This window comes from Triticum dicoccoides, chromosome 6B, assembly GCF_002162155.2.
Source record: "Triticum dicoccoides isolate Atlit2015 ecotype Zavitan chromosome 6B, WEW_v2.0, whole genome shotgun sequence".
Classification (NCBI taxonomy): Eukaryota; Viridiplantae; Streptophyta; class Magnoliopsida; order Poales; family Poaceae; genus Triticum; species Triticum dicoccoides.
Window position 1 is genome coordinate 200,277,566 of NC_041391.1, and position 8,155 is coordinate 200,285,720.

Sequence of the window (8,155 nt, forward strand, 5' to 3'; positions counted from 1 at the left end):
AGGGACTCGGTCCGCCGGTCCCATAGGTGTTCGTGGATCAGTTTCCCCGACACCAGTTCTTTTGTAGCTTTAAGGAGCTTATTGTCAAAATAAAAAAAACTCAAAAGAACTCGTTTTGAAGGAAAGGGATTAATTTATTTTCACTGTGGTCTCCTTCACAATAGAAAAAAGTTGTGGGTGGGCAACTTCCTACAGAAGCTCATTTAAGCAAAAGGGTATATCACAATGCCATGGTTCTTTGAAAATATTACAGGCAAAATGACACTACCCCTCACACCCATGTAGGAGAAAAAGATTCGCTCGTCTCCGTCGTGTCATTTGTGCCGCTCACGATAGATGCTAGGGTTCCTCCCAAGCCAACCGGCGCTTTCGGTCCCATTGGCCCTCTTGCTTGCCGCCCTTCCCTGGTGCTGCATACGTGGAGGGTGGGTAGGCCTCTCCCGTTGCTGCACCTCCCCCCGACGCATTATAGCTCGCCTGCCCTCCTCCCGGTCGCCACCGCCTAACCTCAGTTGCTCCAGTCGATGGGCCACTCCAGCCAACTACCCATTTTAGCGGACAACATCAGATCCAGTTGCGGGACCCCCAACCACCCCTTCCTCCTCGATGGCACAAATTTTGATGTTTGGATTATTAACATTCTTAATTTCTTTAGGGTCATGGACCCAAATTTAGGGCAAATTGTAGATGTGGGTTTTTCTCCTCCAAAGGATCCTCAAAGATTATCTCTTGAGGATGAGAAAAACTCTTATCTCAATGCTCAAGGTACTAATGTGCTTTTCGATGCTTTGATCAATGTAGTTATATTTTAACTGATGTCGTTTGGTGATGCTCATGAGTTGTGGACAAAACTTCAAGATAAATATGGCATGTCCAAGATTTGTGAGCATGATTGTTTTCCCTTCACCTTTGGCTGTGTTGTGTTCTCAACTTCTTCTACTTCACCTACATGTGGATTGCCAAAAGGTAATGATATGGTGAGTAGTGGTGTTCATTGCAATGATGATAGTGGGCTTATTGTTGATGATCCTTCATCACTATCTTATTGCAATGCTTCATCTTTGGACTTCAACACTTCAAGCACTCCAAATGTTTAACATGTTTGTGTTGATAGTCCTAGCATATCATGTATAAATTGCTTGACTAAATCTCATGATGATATGCTTGCTATGTCTTGTAGCCAAGATAAAAATGTATCTATTTCCTCGAGTTGTGGTGCTAACAACATAGAGGAAACCCAACACTCCATGGAACAATATGTGGCCTTGAATGGTGCTTCAAGGGATCCTACATCATCATCCATTGTTTCTCATATTTGTCTTATGGCTAAGGCTTCAAAGGTATCTCCTACTTTGAACCCCCAATATGTCTCTTGATGATGATGTTGATGCTAATGAGGATGTGGATATTGTTGAAAGGAATGATAATGTTGCTTCCTTAAAAATTAAGGGGGAATGATTTTTAAAGCTCTTCATAAAAATAAAATTGCTAATTCCAACTTCATGGAAATCATGGCTATTTCCATTGAGGGCAAGAAATACATTGAGGAGTTGGAGTCTCATCTTGAGGAGCATGAGGTCACCATTGATAAATGGAAGGTCGTGAGCGTGATTATGCTAATGAGATCGCTAACCTCTCTCAAGCTCTTGAACTTGAACAAGCCACCATGGAATCTCTTGAGGAGACTTTTGCTCTAAAACTGTCTAGAATAAAGGAATCCCGTGATAGAGCCCTTGAGGTGGCAAATGATTTCAAAACTAAAAATGATAAGCTTGAAGTTGCACATGTCAAACTCCTTGAGGACTTTGAGCAGCTCGAAAATGGCTCAAGGGTCATTAAGAGTGAGCTCATCGAACTCACCGAGTCTCATGCCCAACTTAAAGCTTCATATTCAAAAGAGCTTGCCAAGTTACCTTCTCCTCTTATCGTTAATGATGATTCTTGTGCTACTAACTCTATTTCTTGTGAAGTATCCATTTTGAAGGAGAATGTTCAGCTAGGGGCTCAACTTGAGTTGCTATCTAGCAATTATGGGAAATTGGAACAAAGTCATGTAAAGCTCACAAGCTCTCATGATGATCTTCTACTATCCCATAGTATGCTAAATATATCTCATGAGGCAATGATTACTAAGGTAACACATAGTGAGCCTCCTGTGGATACTAGCACTACTACAAGTCAAAATGCTATATTTCCATGTGCTAGTCCTTGTATTCCATCTACTCATAATGTTGCTGCATGTTGTGATGAATTACTTTCCTTGCCTTGTTGCTCTAACGATGAAGCTTATACTTCCTCTAGTAGTTGTGTTGATACAAACCATGTAGAGGAAATCAAAGATTTGAAGGCCCAAGTCACTTCATTGAAGAAAGACTTGGAAAAGTGTCATGAAGGGAAGTCCACGCTCAACAATATCTTGAGTGTGCAAAAATCCCCCAATGGCAGAGGTGGACTTGGATTCAAATCCAACAATAAGAAGTCCAAGATCAACAAGAATAAGGGCCAAGAACAAGTCAAGAATTCAGCCAAGATTGTTAGCTTCAAGTGCAAATTGAAGGCCTCATGTTAGATCTTGCCCATTGAAGAAGAAGGTCATTAGTGACAAGCAACAAGGGAAGATACCACAAGTTCAATCTCATTCTCAACCACAAGTTGAAGAAAGACCACTTCCCAAGAAGACTCAAGGTAATTATCTTCAAGTTGAGAAGTCAACTAAGAAGAAAGAAAAGAGTAGATAGGTTGATACTTATGTCCTGAGAAGTGCCACCTTGCTTCTTTATGCAAAAAATGGTACCTTATCCAACCCGATTCTTATCAATGACATTTATTCTCTTCGAAAGGATAAGGTTGGCAATGTGTTTGCCAAATTTTTTGATACTCAAAGTGGTGTCAAGCAAAGAACTATTTGGGTAGCCAAGCCTATTGTAACTAACCTCTTAGGACCCAACTTGGTTGGGGACCAACAAGTTCAAACTTGATTAATAGGTTTGGTTGGAGGGCGTTAGAGACTTGGCTACATTATGAAGAATTAAGGGATCTTCATCATTCATATTGTCCCAAGCCAAGTCATTTGGATCATGAAGTTTATATCTTAGATTCAATTCACCTCCTTGCGGTAACTTGCACTTAAATTGTTTACATTGAAAGTTACATGCCCCTTTGCATGTTCTGGTTTTGTACCTTGCATGCTATTGTATATTTTGTTCTTCCAATTTTCTTATCTTGAGTAATCAAGTTTGTGTATGTTGGTTTGCACATTGTGTACGTGTGAGTGTTGTGTGGAGCCTTTTTGCATCTTGTTTGTATCTTAGTTGGATCTTGTGAGAGATTAATGGAACATCCCAATTTTGGGGAGTGATGTGCTTTATGCACTTCATGATCCTATAAATGTGTGTACATGAGGAATACCATCTAGTATAGATATTGCAAGATTATCTAGTCTCTATTTGGTATGTATTCTAATGAGAAGTTCAAACTCCAAATAGTCCATTAATTATCTCTTGTTGGATCTTATTTACCTCTTGTAAGTTTTCATTGGTATCACATTATGGGGGAGTAATATGCTATGTGTATATTACAAGCCTAGAAAATGTGTACATTTGAGGTATTGTCACCTAGAGTTGATATTGTAAATTATCTTGTTCCTAGGTGGCATGTTAGCTCTACAAGTTGCAATTTGCTTATGTGTTTGGTGTGAAGATGATGTTGGATATCGTTGCTATCTACTATCGGGAATTATTTCCAAATACTTCTTGTCTCTTGACAATTGATACTCGCTTATGTGATAGAAATAGTTGATCATCTTTACATTGGCTTTTGTTTTTATTTGCCTTATCTCTTGCCAAGGATTGTGTCAACTCCCATTGTCTTCCATACAACTTGTGGATTTTGTTAGTATATTGATCTTGCCTAGTGTTTTTTAGATATAGTGAAGTGGTGATCCTGTCTTGTGCATTTTGTATTCAAATGCAATTTCTCTATAATGCACAACTCTTGGGGGGAGCTATCCTATTTTCTTTATAGCACTCATCTTGTTATCCTTAACAAGTGTGTGTTGGTGGAAGGGAAGCCGTTTCTTTTTGGTACTTTGTGCCATCATAAAAGTTTGTAGAGGGTTTGGTTTGTTCGGAACCTTCCTGGAGTTTGATATCTTTCAATTAGTGTGTATCAATGGAGAACCCATTCCTTCATGTATCTTTTAATTGGTATCCTTCAAGCGATGATTTCTCCATTTGATATCCTATTTTCACTTGGTATTTCTTCTTCAATTGGTATCGGGTCTTGAAAGTATTGAGCATGCTTATTTACTTCATGTATCTTCTTTGGCTTGCTTTCTTTTGTTGACCCAATACATAGGGGAAACTCCATCAAATATTTTTTGGCTAAGCTATGCATGAAATTCAATTTCATATCTATTTGCACATATTTATGTGGAATTTGTTCTATATATTGTTGGTTCTATAACTCTTTGGTCCCAATGAGTTTGGGTACCATTTTGTTTCTGATGATTGTTCCAGGAACAATTGGAGATGCATGATGTCTGCTAGAACTACATCGATATTTCCCCAAAGAGGAAGGGATGATGCAGTGTAGCGACGATAGGTATTTCCCTCAGTGATGATACCAACATTATCTAACCTATAGGAGAACCTCCTCACACCACGTAAATAGCACCTGCACACAAATAACAAATTCTCGCAACCTGACGTGTTAAAGGGGTTGCCAATCCCTTTCAGGTACGGCGCCTCAAGATACGCAAATAACATGAGATAAAAGTGGTAGATAGGATAAATAGACCGCGAAAAGAATAAACTGCAGCAAGGTATTTTTGTATTTTTGGTTTAATAAATCTGAAAATAAAAGCAAAGGAAAATAGATCGCAAAGGCAAATATGATGAAAAGAGACCCGGGGCCCGTAGGTTTCACTAGTGGCTTCTCTCGAGAAAAATAGCAAATGGTGGGAAAACAATTACTGTTGGGAAATTGATAGAACTTCAAATAATCATGACAATATCCAGGCAATGATCATTATATAGGCATCACGTCCAAGATTAGTAAACCGACTCCTGCCTGCATCTACTACTATTACTCCACACATCGACCACTATCCAGCATGCACCTAGTGTATTAAGTTCATGGAAAACCGGAGTAATGCACTAAGATAGATGACATGATGTAGACAAGATCTATTTATGTAGAAATAGACCCCGTCTTGTTATCCTTAATAGCCATGATACATATGTGTCATTTCTCTTTCTGTCACTGGGATCAAGCACAATAAGATCGAACCCATCACAAAGCTCCTCTTCCCATTGTAAGATAAATAGATCAAGTTGGCCAAACAAAACCCAAATATAGGAGAAGAAATATGAGGCTATAATCAATCATGCATACAAGGGATCAAAGAAGACTCAAATAACTTTCATGGATAAAAACATAGATCTGACCATAAAATCAAAGTCCATCGGATCCCAACAAACACACCGCAAAAAGACTTACATCATATGGATCTCCAAGAGACCATTGTATTGATTATCAAGAGAGAGAGAGAGGAAGCCATCTAGCTACTAACTACGGACTCGTAGGTCTACAAAGAACTAGTCACGCATCATCGGAGAGGCACCAATGGACATGATGAACCCCTCCGAGATGGTGTCTAGATTGGATCTGGTGTTTTTGGACTCTGTGGCAGCTGGAATTGATTTTCGTTGACCCCCCTAGGGTTTCTGGAATATTGGGGTATTTATAGAGCAAAGAGGCGGTGCGTGAGGCCAACGAGGAGGGCACAACCCACTAAGGCATGCCTGGGCCCCCAGGCGCGCCCTGGTGGGTTGTGCTCCCCTTGGAGCTCCCCTTAGGTGCGTTCCTGGCCCACTGGATGTCTTCTGGCACAAAAGAATCCACAAAAAGTTTCGGTGTGTTTGGACTCCGTTTGGTATTGATTTCCTGCGATGTAAAAAACATGCAGAAAACAACAACTGGCACTATGCACTATATCAATAGGTTAGTACCAAAAATGGTATAAAATGATTGTAAAACATCCAAGAATGATAATATAACAGTATGGAACAATAAAAAATTATAGATATGTAGGATACGTATCAGCATCACCAAGCTTAATTCCTGCTCGTCCTCGAGTAGGCAAATGATAAAAAAAGAATTTTTGTTGTGGAATGATGCCTAACATGTTCATCACATTTTCTTTTCTTTATAGCATGGACATTTGGACTTCTATATGGTTCAAATCAATAGTCTAGTTTTGACATGAAGATTTTAATACTCAAGCATACCAAAAAGCAACCATATCTGTCAAAATATCAACACTAAAGCAAGTTATCCCTAGCCCATTATGCTCAACCATTGATCCATTCATGAAACACACACGAATATTAGCTACACCCAATACTCAAATACGATCATAGTGCCCCTTAGTTGGTGCTTTATAAGAGAAGATGGAGACTCAAATTCAAAATAAAAATTGCATAAAGTAAAGGAAAGGCCCTTCGCAGAGGGAAGTAGGGATTTGTAGAGGTGCGAGGGCTCAAAGCAAAAATTGAGAGATAAAATTTTTTGGGAGGCATACTTTTCCCACCAACGAAAACGACTTAGAGCTCCCAACACTTTACATGCTAGATACATCATAGGCGGTTCCCAAACAGAAAATAAAGTTTATTCGGTTTTCCACCATTACTTTCACTTTCCATGGCTTGTCCGTATCCACGGCTGCCCTCCATACCAACACTTTCCAAGGAATTTATTATTTGACAACATAAAGTAAATTCATTTTTCATTTCAGGACTGGGAATCCATAATACATTTGTTGTACTCTCGTGCATGACAAGTGAATAAACACTCACCGTGAGAATAACACATCTAGCATGGAAAATATTGGCCACCCCTCACCACCACACGAGCGGCAGAGCACACAAAAGAGAACTTTATTTTGCGAATTAGAGATGCACATGCAAATTTGCTTAGAATGACATGGAAATACTGCATATAGGTAGGTATAGTGGACCCATATGGCAAAACTGGTTTAAAGGGTTTTGGAAGCACAAGTAGAGATCATACTTAGTGCAAAATGAAGGCTAGCAAAAAGATTGAGAAGCGACCAACCAAGAAATGAAAAATCTCATACCCAAGCATTAAGCATAAGTAACACCGAATAATGCACCACAAGTAGCATATAAATTTCATTGCATAGCTATTAACTTTCGTGCTTGCATAGGGAATCACAAACCTTAACATCAATATTCTTACTAAAGCACAATTACTCATCAACATGACTCACATCTCACATTGTCATATCTCAAAACCATTACTAAGAATCAAGTTTATTTTGTCCAATAATCTTCATGAAAGTTTTTATTATATCCTCCTTGGATATCTACCATTTTGGGACTATTTTTATATGTTGCTTTTGATAAGCTCAAACAAATTTAAGTGAAGAACATTAGCATAATTTTTCTTTCTCTCAAAATAATCTAAGTGAAGCAAGAGAGAATTTCTTAAAAAATTTACTAACTCCCAAATAAATCTAAGTGAAGCATGCAAGCATTTCTTCAAAATCAACAAAGCACACCGTGCTCAAAAAGATATAAGTGAAGTACTAGAGCAAATCCATGGCTCTAAAAAGTTAAGTGAAGCATAGGAGCAAGCATAGCATAATTTTTGGCTCTCTCACAAAGGTGTGTCCAGCAAGGATTCAAGACTTAAAACACAAAGCGAAACAAGCAAACACTCATATCATACAAGATGCTCCAAGCAAAACTCATAATATGTGGCGAATAAAAATATAGTTTCAAGAAGAAAGAGGGGATACCACTCGAGGGGGCATCCCCAAGCTTAGTTTCTTGCTACTTCTTGAATATTATCTTGGGGTGCCTCGGGCATCCCCAAACTTAGCCTTTTGCTAATCCTTATTCCTTCATCCATCGGAAGATCACCCAAAACTTGAAAACTTCAATCACAACAAACTCAACAAAACCTCCGTGAGATCCGTTAGTATAAGAAAGCAAATCAATACTATAAGTACTGTTTAACCTATTCATATTTTATTTTTGCATTATATCTACTATATTCCAAATTTTATATGGCAAAAACTCATCAAATAAAACCATACAATCATCGAAACAAGCACACAACACAAAGAAAA